Source organism: Athene cunicularia, assembly GCF_003259725.1.
Source record: "Athene cunicularia isolate RWA chromosome 23 unlocalized genomic scaffold, athCun1 chr23_part2, whole genome shotgun sequence".
NCBI lineage: Eukaryota > Metazoa > Chordata > Aves > Strigiformes > Strigidae > Athene > Athene cunicularia.
In genome coordinates, this window is record NW_020799131.1 from 708,947 (window position 1) to 719,831 (window position 10,885).

The window sequence follows — 10,885 nt, forward strand, 5'->3', positions numbered from 1 at the left end:
AAGAAGCACCCTGCAGCCTGCGTGGGTGTCTGGAGGCACGAGCTGTGCCGGGGTGCAGACACCTCTTCCCTGCTCCTTGGTGCCTGCTCCCACCTGAGCAGCCTGGGGAAAAACTCTGCTGGAGGTGTGGGAGCTGTTGGGGCCCACCTGAAGCGTCTTGCCGTGGGGCTGGCAGCCCATCTTGCCACCATGTTTTCATTGCACTGTGGCCACAGCAAGCCTGGGTCCATCTCCAGGTGCCAAAACTTCTGAGCTCTGCTGCCATCCCTCCTTCTGAGTGCAGTGGGGATGGCACTGCCAGCTCTGGGCATTGGCAATGGCCCCTTCTCTGACCCGAGGGAAGTGGCCAGCCCCACCTGGAAAGAGCTTCCTGGAAAAGAAGGCTGGTGGGTTTACAACCCTTATGGCATGGATCGTACCTCAGGCAGCCATGGATAGTGTGATCCAAGCTCTCTGTGCCCTGGGGACCCCCCGTGCTGCCTGGTGGTTTCTGCCTCCCTAGGGGGTCATTTGTGGTTTCCCTGTCGTGCATCAGACAGGGGCACCAAATTTGCCCAAGCTTGGTTGGGAATTAATCAGTTGTCGTTAGTGAAGGACAAAGCCTCCATGGAGAGACAGGTAGGAACAAGCTGTTCCCCTTCCCATCCTCCTCCTCTGATGGATCTGCAGAGCAGTATCAGCGAGTCGAGTATCTCCATTTCCTAGTGCTTGAGGGTGCAATGAAAACCTCTCCGGAGAGATAAGGGTGCTCCAGAGCAGCATCAGCTGTGCCAGCCGGCGCAGGCCATGGTATCGAGGGCTGGAGAGCTGCTGGGCTCTGCTGCCGAGGCCCTTCTCACCCTGTGCAGCCAGAAGGACCCTCCTGGGCCCAGGGGGACCATGCCCGTGAGGGACGAGGTGTCTCAGCGCCGCTGCACCATAGGATACATCTCCCTGCTTTGAGCACGCGCTTCCCTTCCTTTTAATTAGAGCTGAGAGGAGCGAGGGTATCGTAAAGTGGAGAGGGGGAAGCAGCAAAGTTTGACTCATGGTCTCTCTTTCAGAGGATGGTTGGGGGGAGTCCGGGCTGGGAAGGTAATCATCCAGGTCCTGTCTGGTCTCCCTTGTTCTGGCCTCTTTGAAGGACACAATATAGAGTTTCAATCAAATGATGTTGTGATGACTGGTCGTGTCACCTGGGCACTGCCTGTGCCACCATCTCTGCTTCAGCCCAGGGCTTGGGGTGATGCCCAGACTGTGCTGCTCTGCCCCGTGCCTCAGGGGTGCCCAGCACTGGTGCCTGGATGGTATTTGCTGGGTAAATAAAATGTAAATTATGGCTCAGCCTGCCCTTTTGGAGTACTATGAATTGCACCTAGTAAAAGGAGGATAGGGACTTTGTTTTGGGTCAGTAATAATTAGGATCTATATTTATTAGACTCATGTGCTTGGTGGGTCACTGGCTCTGTTCTGGTGCACTCTGCTCTTGGGCAGCACCAGTCACTTTTAATTATTTAACACCAACAAAATAGAGGAGTAAACTGAAGCTGAAACCCAGCAACGCATAAAGCTTCCTTGAGCAGCAGGAGAACCCTCTGATGCCTCTGAAAGGACCCTTATAGGCATCTGGATGCCCTGGGTCCCCCCTAATAAAGCCCCCTCTGCCCCCACCATTCTCTGCCACGCAGTGGGAGCTGGTGGGTGCTTCCCAGGCACAGGATGGGTGAGTTCATTTGGTTCTGTTCTTACAGGATGCTTGTCTGCATCCTCCTCTATCCCCTGGTAGACAGTGGGACTCCTGCAGAGTGGATGAGAAGACAAATGCTGACTTTCTAATCTTAAACATGTAGAGACAGACTGAAAAGGAGCTAAAGGATGGAAAAGCACATAGGGGGAAGGAGGGATGGGTGGTTGGGGTTGGGTGGTGGGATCAGTGGCCAGTAACGCATGGGCATGGATGGGAAGGAGATGGTGGTGGTGCCAGGACCCTGCTCTTGGTCCTGGGGAACGTTCCCTCCACGGTCCCCGATCTGGGTGCATGCAGGGCCCAGGGATTTCGATCCCAGGGAGCTGTCTGGTCTGGCTTGCTGGGGAGTGCTCACTGCTCGTGCTGCTCCATGGAGCCTGCCTGTGAGCCCGCTGCCGGCAGCCTGGGTGCCAAATGGCTTTTCCCTCTACTGACGGTGACCCCAGAAGCGTGCAGCACTCTCCTGGGCTCTACAGCAGGGGCCTGTGCACACGCCGTGCTCATTTACATTTTCCGGCTAATTAAAAGAACCAGGGCTGCTTTGTAGTGTGCAAAGCCCTGGAATGGCTCCAGGGCCCCTGGTCAGGATCCGCGGGCCTGGGCTGGGACACGATGCCCGGGCAGGGTGGTTGTGGGCAGGGATGGGAGGACTGTGAGAGCAGAGTTTGGTTAACGCCTGCGGCAGAACACAGACCCTGCAAACAACCACCCTCCCGCGCTGCCTCTGAGCAAGATCCATTCATCTGGCTGTGGCAGAGGCTCTCCCTACCTGTCTCCTCTCTCCCTGCATCTGTGTGCCTTGAATATTGATGGACACCATCTTTTCCTGCTGCAGGATGCCTAGAGCTAGCTGGCAGGAGGATTTGCAAACACATCGAGTGAGGCCAGGAAGCACAAGAGTATCTCCTGCCCTGAGCTGGGAAGATTCATCCTCTGAGGCCCATCGAAGAGGGTGAGAGATGTGTTTTTCCTGCTTTCCCATGGCAAAAGGGCTGTATCGTTGCACACATCAGACCTAGGGCTCTGGTGGGGATGTTGCATGTAGATGTTGCTGGCGCTGGATGAACAGAGGTCGGGGAACAAGTGGGGAGCTGCGTGCCTGGGGGCTGCTCTGGGTTCGGCTCCCAGTGTCACTGTGAGCATCGATTTACGGTCTGTCTGCATCCTGGGCTGCAGCCTCGTGTTGAGAGACTGGCTTTCGGCAGCAGCGTGGCGACATCGGCACTGTGGCCGGGTTAAGGAGACCTGTGTGTCTGACAGGCCCACAGCACCCTGCCGGTGATGGTGGTGGCTTCTCTTTCCGGCTCTAGCCCTGGTGAGCCCACAGAGCAGCGCAGTGTGGGTCCTGATGGTCTGACAGGGCTTTACCCATCCTCAGTGCCAGCAGGGTATACATGTCAAAAAACATGGGCTTTATCTCTTTGTGACTAAACTTTCCTGTCAGTCCCTAAGCTTCTCACCCTCAGCCATCACATCACTTGCCCAAATGGGGAAACTGAGACATCAGGTCCTATCCATTATTTTTATTGAAAAAAATCCCAACACCACAACCCCCCACAAAAACAAACCAACCAACCCAGCTAAGGGGTAATCACCTTTGCGTCAGCCAAGTGCATTTTTCCAGGCAGCAGTCTGATCCCAGATGATGTCCCAACTCTGCTGCGCTCCAGGCACCTGGGGGTAGCATGTGCTGATGAGAGCAGAGCACAGCTGTGCCGTCTGGGACTAACTATGGCGGCTTGGGTTTCATTTCTTTCTCTTTCTGTCCTTGAGGTTTTTATTTGTTTTTCTTAAGCATAAAGGGGTAGATGGTGTTTGATGGTCAACGGCATGGCTGGGGGACTTGAACCTGAGTTGGGATTTTTCCAAGACGCCAGGATGGGAGGGTGGTGGGCAGGAAGAGCTGCTCCCTACCAGGAATGAGTCATTCGGAAGGACAGGGACACATCTCTTAAAGAGAGTGAGATTGAAACTACAAACACCGATGTGTCCTGATCCTTTTATAAAGTATGGGATGATCAGATTTCTATGTTGGCTGCGGGGTCTGCCTGCATCCGCAGCACCGCTGCCGGGGCTGGAGGCACAGCATCCCTTGTGGGGTGTTTTCTCCTGGTATGGAAGCGTACGAGGAACTCTTGCATCTAAGGGGAACAGGTTACTAATTGCTAGCAACGCTCACACAGACCTGCTGCAAGGCGGTGGAGTGGGTGGAAGCGACGCACTGGAGGAGGGATTTAAAGAGAAAAACGTCTGAAGATCTCGGCTGTACAGGAAGCTCTTTCCAGCTCGCTTGGCAATTATCTGAGGCACTGCAGAAGTAAAGCTTGCTGCTCTGCAATTGTGTTTCCTCGGTGTGAAATTCGCCTCTCTGTGGTGAGAGAACTTTTAACTAGAGGGTTTTAGCAGCAAGGGAAGATACCAGTTTTTTTCAGAAATCAGGTCTGTGTTTGTGAAACATTGTCACTTGTTGGGAAATTATTTTGTCAACTCTGTAAACAGGTCTAGGGCTGGTGACAGGAATTAACCTAAATCCAAATGCAGGGACATGATGCCGGGAAAGTGGATGCTGAATCAGAGAAATGACCAAAAATGTTCATATCCTCCCCAGGGTAGGATTGGAAATAGGGATATGACATTTACATTTTGCCACTGACCTAAAACATTTCAAAGAACAGAAAGTCAGGTACCCAGATTTGTAGGTTTTTTTATGGTCATGACAGTCTGGTTGGCCTGCTCAACACAGGCTGATTTTCCTGAGAAGATGAAGGGGAGAACTGCAAGCAATTCTCTCCCTCAAGTTATGTGTTGCAAATTACCGACAATCAGCACAGAAAGTTTTGCAGCAGAATTGATGATGATATGAGTCTTGGAACAGGAACCTTACTGGTGATTTGGAGAGAGCTGGAAATTTCTTATGATCTCTTGGTGTCAGATGTCTCATTTACAATAAATAAATACAGAAAATACACCCCAGACAATTGCTGTCAGATACCGGGAGTCATCAGCCAGAGTGCACCCTCAGAATTTGGTATTTTAGGTCAGCTGGCTTTAACTTATTGGAAACCGCAGGCAGATAAATATCAAGGACTTTCTGAGTCAGAATTGTGGTATACTGAAGACATTCGGTTGTTCATTTGGGGGTTGGGTCAGTTTGTAAATGAATAAATGAAGTGCAGAACCGAGCAAAAGCCACTTCCAAAATTTCCCATGAAATGAGAAAGCAAACCTTCAGTTGTTTTCTTTCACTTCCCATGAATATCAAAGGCAGTGAGCTGCTCTGGTGGAGCCTGGCGGTGGGTTCAGAGAGCCTGTATGGCACTGTGCGGAGTGTTCCTGGAAAGGGCAGGGCTCATTTGCAGCAGTTGAAATGGAAATGTAGAAATCCCACTTTGTTCCCCTTGGTCCTGCAGGGCTGGAGATGAAACCTGCTGGCAGAAGTGCTGCTGGAAGCGCCAATGCGATATATCATTGCATCTCGGCAATTTCAACCTCCATTAATTTGTAAACATAAGTATTCACGGTGGAAAACCTGATTTGCAGAACTCTGCTCGTCTAATGGAAGAGAAAACGGGACCATCCAGCCTCCCTGCTCTGCCACAGCTAATCAGCATGGCTCAAAATCTAGAGACCAAATCCTGGGGATGAAAGGCTTGTGGACGGCCCGTCGCCTCTGAACCAAAGCTCCTGCTGGCACTAATTCCCCTGACGTCAGTGCTGACATCCCCAGCAGAGAATTTGCTCCCCAGAATTATTCCAAGCAATTGTTTAGCGAATAATTCTGGATAATGAAAATGCAGAGGGGAGGAATTGGAAAGTTGTTCGCTGTCAATTCACAAAAGAGGAGAAATGGAGGAATTTATCATGTCAATGGTTTGTCTATGAATTATTCACTCACTTCACAAAAAAAAAAAAAAAAAAAAAAAATCCCTTTCTTCCCAAGCCCCCACCCCATCCAGGATGAGGTTCGCTGGCTTTGCTGTAATGTGTTTTTGATGTGCTGGTTGCTGGTGATGCCCCCCACCAGTTCCCGCGTGTTGAATTACACATCGCACACACGACACTGAGTCCTGCTGCTTGAGGGGAGGTCGTCCCCAAAGCAGCGAGGGGAAGTAAAACAGCAGTGCTAAATCCAGGAATGATGCCAGCGAAGCTATAAACAAGTGGAAAGGCTATTAACAGCGTATAACCTGATGCTGCTGTACCAATAATGGGAGGAGACTTTGCATCAGCAAGGGACATCAGAGCGATGTTTTACTGTCTCCGTGCACCCGAGCATCCGTTTGGCAGCAGGAAGGGAAATGCCATTGAAATCCCTGTCAGAGGGAGGGAGAAGAAATATGTTGTCGTGGAAGGTGGAAGGTGAAGGAGGGTGGGATGGGAAAGGGGGAATGGTTGTTTTCAGGTGCTGTCCCTATGGTGTGCATGCTCAAACAGAAACCCTGAGTCGGAGAGTGGGCAGAGGTGAGTTGAGCCTATGGAGCAGGGTCTGAGAGGGGAAAGGGCAGCACCAGCCCCGATGCACCCCAGTGCGGAACCTGCAGTTAATCGCAGGCGTCTGGTCTTTCTTGGAGATGGCTGAGCTGAGAGCCTGGAGCACTTTGCTCCCAAACTTGGGCTGGGAAAGTAATTTAGGGAGTGTCTAAATGGTCAGGAGGACCATGTGTTTATTTTTCTTACGCTACTGTTAAAACTTGCATTGATTTAGCTAAAGATGCTATTTAATACCCCATTTAAGTTACCATACTTGTCTACACAAGGGCTTTCAGGGTGTTCACTGAATTGGTTTGAAACCTCAACTAGAAAGTGGTATAATTTACTGGAAGAGGCGAGATCGTACTCTCATTTTCATAAAATAATAGTGCTAAAATTGAGCCAATTTCTTAAGAAGCTAAGATTATCATGCTAAGCTGAGTTTTCACTGAAGACACACATTTTAGACTAAGCAATGAGACTAGAAAACACCCACAACAAAAGCGGGTTATCATCTATCACCTGCATTACCTCTGTACTCTCACACCTGCCTGAAGATCTGCTCAGGGCCGGTCTCTGTACAAGCACGGAGTGAGATGTTGCTGCCGCCTCACAGCCCATATAGAGGAAAATTGAACAAGTGCAAAAGGACAGGACCAAGGAATGGCTCTGATGATGTTTGTACAGCCTTTGCATTTTTTCTCATGCCCAGGCTGTGGAGGAGGTGCTTCCCTGCGTGAAGAACAGAGGTGGCTCCAGTGCTGGGATTCCTCCTGCTGAGTGAGTAAAGAGAAACACAATCGCACCCATCATTAATTCAGAGAGCAGGGGAGTGCTGCGTGTTGTTTTTACAAATACAGCAGACTCTCCTACGTGGCAGCAAATTGGGGGAGAGGTGTTGTATTGCTCCTCAGTGACTCTGGCTGTTGCTGGATGGATAAGCTGGTTCACGGTGGGGGAAAATGTTTCCAGGGAAATGTTGCTTGTAAAGTGACTATTGATCTTATGAGATGCTGCAGAAAACATGTGTCTGAGGTATCACATACACTTCTGATTTCTCTTTTGATGTAGCCCTGCATGCTCATGGTTCAGTGGAATTATCCTCTGTGTGTGGGAAATATTGTGAAATAAGGTTTCATTAGGGTTCTCGTCCCTGGGGAGACAGCTGAGGAGGCTCAGTTTAATGGTCCCTGGGATGGAAAATTCCATCCTTTCTAGTAAAGACCAAAGGTGAAAGGATTCATTCCAGCTGAGTGTGTGAGCAGGGCCAGGATGGGAAGATGCTGACAGGCAGGTCCATGGACCAGTTTTACAGTCACAACCTGGGGTTAAATGGGCTGAAATTAGCCTGCAGGCTCTGCCCAGACAAGAGGAAAGGCTGTTGATGCTCCCATTGGCTCTGTCCTATTTAACAACACCCAGCTGTGAAAATCCAGAATTACCAATATGGAAAGAAAAACACATGGTTCCTGGTTTCCAGGAATCTTTTGCTGAGCTACTTTAGTCAATGGGTTAGCCTTAGGGTTAGGTAGGGGCTGCTGGGGTCAAGCCTGGGTGGTCTGTCCCATTCCCTGGGACTGTGGCTCAGGGCAGGAACAGCAAAACGTGTGTTTCCCTCTGCAAAGCAGCAGCTGGACCTGTAAAGGGAAGGCTGGCCTTGCTGAGGGAATGGGAACAAAGCACAGCAACAGCCCACACTGCCTCGTACTGCATTTCCATGGTACGTCTGCTCTCCTGGGTGAGGAGAGGTCACTGCTCTTCAATTACATCTGGGTTCTGAAGACAGCACACTTTCCTACCATTCCTCTTGATTCAGCTTTGACAACACAACAGAAAATGAGGAATAACAGGTTCTCAGGTCAGTTTGCTTGACACAGGTTTGGTGCGCTGCCCTTCAGGGGACCTTTGACCTGGCTGAGAGCAGCACGTTCCAAACCAGTTCTCTTCTGGGTGCTGCCCCACTCTGTCCTTACAGCAGAGGGTCACCTTCTCCTCCCAGCATCAACAGGGAGTACGTCCTTTGCCAGGGGAGTGTCTGGATTTGTTCTAGAACAACCACGTGATGAACAAAGAGGGTCACTGTTGTACATCAAAATTTACCCATCCCTGGGAAGCCTGTGGGAATTTTGTCCCTGGGACAGGATTTCAGGAAATATCTTCATACAGGGCTTGCCTGTCTTTCATGAAGATGCTGTAGAACAGCCAGAGAAATCTTTCTTTCCTCAGGAGAGTCAGAAGAGGGTTGTGGAAGGAAAACAACTTTTTTATTTTTTTTCCCCCAAATTGAGCTGTCCAGCTTGAAGGATGAGCCAAGAGGAGAATGGATGAGATGGCACAGTGTGCAAGTGGCAGCAGAACGCTGTGTGTGGGGCTGCATTCACACCTCCGTACATCAGGGAGGCCTTTGGGGGTGTCACCACTCTGTATCGTAGAGCTGCATCTCCGACAGCTGCGTGTGATGGGGCGTTTGGGAAACGGAGTTAGAACTCCGCCAGCAAAAGGTGCGTGGAGATGGTGTGCTTTGATGTCCCTGTGCTGGGAGGAGCTGCGCAGGGGAGGCTGGGCTTTGTGCAGGCAGATGTGTTAAAGAGAGAGTGAATTCTGTGGTGTAAAGATAAAAGTAATCAAGTGTATGGGGTGCTTGTGTGCATGCATGCACGTGCATGGCTGGAGAGGCCTTACAAGGTGAAAAATAACACCGTGTGCCGTTAATTTGGGAATATGTTGGGCATTTGGGGTGAATGTGTGTCATGGCTTAGTGTGTTTGGATCACGCGGGGGAAGGGTGTTGTGCCCCGGCACTGCGCACACGGTGAAATGGTGAGAAGTGCACGATCGGGGATGAAAGTCTGAAGGACGAGCTGATTTTCCCGGAGTCCCGTCTCTCTCCCACTGTTTCGTCATGGCAGCCTGTACAGTCTTTTATTGGTCCCGTTAAAGCCAGTTGTCTGTGCAGGGATTGATTTCAGAGGAGCACAAAGTTAATTCATTTCCAAAATGAAAGACCCTACGTACATAAAAGAGTCTCTGTCTGTCTCCCTGTACCCCTCTGGACAGGTGAGCCTGCGTGTTTCGTGCCGTTTCCTTACAGCTCTGGAAACCCTCACTGAGATTACAGGGAGGGTAGAAATTATACTTTGCCTGCATGTAGATTCAAGGATAAAACGACAGATGTCTTTCATTAAACATCTCCAGAACGAGCTGTTCAGGAGGCAATATGTATTCAGACGCTATCAATATTTCATAAAGCCGTAATAGATGTTATCATAGATCCTCCATCCAATATTTATTGCGCCATAATCACTGACACGTTGCACCGGGGCTCTCCATCCACCCCCCTGCCTGTCCCCCCGTAAGACATGCACCCAGGTACACAGGATTTAAATGAAGTGCAAACCTAGTGCCTCAATAAATTTGAAGGAGTTTGAAGTTGTTTGTTACTTCAGGCACTTTCAGGCCCAACGATAATGAAACAAATCTGTTTGCAGAAGGCGTTTTTATGGAAGGGTTTCAAAGTGAGTTGGCTCAGTGTAAATCTCTGGGTTGAGGCCATTAGAAAGCATTTAAGCTGCAGCGAGGCAGTGGGCTGTGTCTCCAAGTCTGTGGGTGTTGGAAAGCAAAGGACTAAAATTAGCAGCATGGAAAATATGAATCCTTTTAGGAGTCTGCTGCTGGGTCTACACAGGTAGGAGAGACCCGAGTATGGCTGGGCCCTTCCCTCCCTGGCCCCACCAGCATCCTACTGGGCTTTTTGAGCAACTGTGGTGCTTCCAGGGGAGCTGTGTAGGGAAAGGACTGGACCTGAAAGATTGATAGTTGGGATTTTCAAAGGAGCCTAATGGATGAGATTTTATAGCTGGTATTGCTCAGGAGGTCAGGCCCTGGCTGTGATAATCCTTTCTGCCCTCAGAGCCCATCAGTCTAAGGGAGGCCAGCTGTCCCCCTCCACACTTAATCTTAAATTGGTCAAACTCCTCAAAAGCATTTGGCATCCTGATGAATAAAGTGGAGCCATCCAAAATCAACATGGTGCACATTAAATAAATGGGGTTTGTAATTGTTTTCCAAATGGAGTCCTAAAAGGAGATTCCACATCAAACAGCTTTGTTTCTCATGGAGACCCTAAATGCCTGGTCTTGACCCCATCCCATTTAACGTCCCCAGCAACGAGCCAGGGTAAAAAAGAGAAGAATCTGTTAAATCCTCATTGATAAATATTGAAAGTGACACAAAGACTGGGGATAAAAAGCAGCCCTCACAGAGCCCCAGTTAATGATATGGAGTCTCGGGTTTGCTTGACAGCCCTGGGTCAAGTAAACATGGTATTTTGGTCTGGTCAAATGTCAGACACTCATCTCACTTAACTGGGGACATCTAAATGTTAGGTATGTGGGGTCCATGTCTAGTCCTAGGAAGGGTGGAGGCACCTCCAGGGCATGAGCTATTCATTGTACTGTAGATACCCCTTAGAGTGGGATGAATTGCCTCTGGACAACACCTATTTCTCTGTATGTCAGCAAACGTAGCCACTTCCAAATTCATTGTATTAGGTTTTTTACCATAAGGAGAAAACAGGCCCTTCTCTCAAACGCAGACTTTGGGTGAGTTTCATTCACCCTAACTTGCGCACAGGAAAGTTAAGCACTTAAACACCTTCAGCTCTCTCCATAATCCTTATGGAGAAAAAAAA

The 10,885-nt window shown here is 49.7% G+C and overlaps 1 long non-coding RNA gene across 1 annotated transcript in view; it reads left to right on the forward strand.

Annotated features, from left to right (window-relative positions):
• The first annotated feature begins 5,875 nt into the window (after positions 1-5,875).
• LOC113488402 overlaps positions 5,876-10,885 on the forward strand; it is an 8,912-nt gene continuing 3,902 nt past the window's right edge. Inside the window, exons 1-2 of the long non-coding RNA XR_003399924.1 lie at positions 5,876-6,187; positions 6,909-6,976. This is a non-coding gene — a long non-coding RNA (uncharacterized LOC113488402). The remainder of the gene's footprint in view (positions 6,188-6,908; positions 6,977-10,885) is intronic.